Consider the following 941-nt stretch of genomic DNA (forward strand, 5'->3'; position numbering starts at 1 on the left):
CAGTAGAATCTTGTGTCTTACGCGATTTGATACCAAGACACCAGAACGAAAGTTAGTTGAAGAGTGATTAAACTCTTATGAAGAATGGTTGTGCAATCACAACTTATGACTTTAACCTATAAAGTGGATATGGACTATCAATTATAACATGGGGCACACACCATGTTCTCGATCCAATCCACGCACACGAGTTGCCTGAGTAGCGACAGGTATACCGATGTGCAATACGTATCCGGCCATAGGCACGGAACGAACAGGAACTGTGGTGCAGACATACAAGGGCCATGGGGCGGTACGCAAAGGATACGGATGAGCGAGTATGCAGGCCCAATACTCAATAGCTCGATCCGATCCAAGCACATGAGTTGACTGCGGCGCCAGGTTAACCAATGTGCTAGATTCTATTTGGCCAGTAGAATCTTGTGTCTTACGCGATTTGATACCAAGACACCAGAACGAAAGTTAGTTGAAGAGTGATTAAACTCTTATGAAGAATGGTTGTGCAATCACAACTTATGACTTTAACCTATAAAGTGGATATGGACTTGCAATTATAACATGGAATCTCTACACACCCCATGAGCTCGATCCAATCCACGCACACGAGTTGCCTGAGTAGCGACAGGTATACCGATGTGCAATACGTATCCGGCCATAGGCACGGAACGAACAGGAACTGTGGTGCAGACATACAAGGGCCATGGGGCGGTACGCAAAGGATACGGATGAGCGAGTATGCAGGCCCAATACTCAATAGCTCGATCCGATCCAAGCACATGAGTTGACTGCGGCGCCAGGTTAACCGATGTGCTAAGAGAGTTGTTCCTGGGCCTTCAAAGTGACTTCAAAACTATCTTAGCGAATGGTGGCCATGGGCGTAGACATGAGCCACAAGTCACAAGGCCTGGGACTATTGGGTAATAAAGACAACTTAGTCAGAA

Source organism: Anopheles funestus (assembly GCF_943734845.2).
Source record: "Anopheles funestus chromosome X unlocalized genomic scaffold, idAnoFuneDA-416_04 X_unloc_38, whole genome shotgun sequence".
NCBI lineage: Eukaryota > Metazoa > Arthropoda > Insecta > Diptera > Culicidae > Anopheles > Anopheles funestus.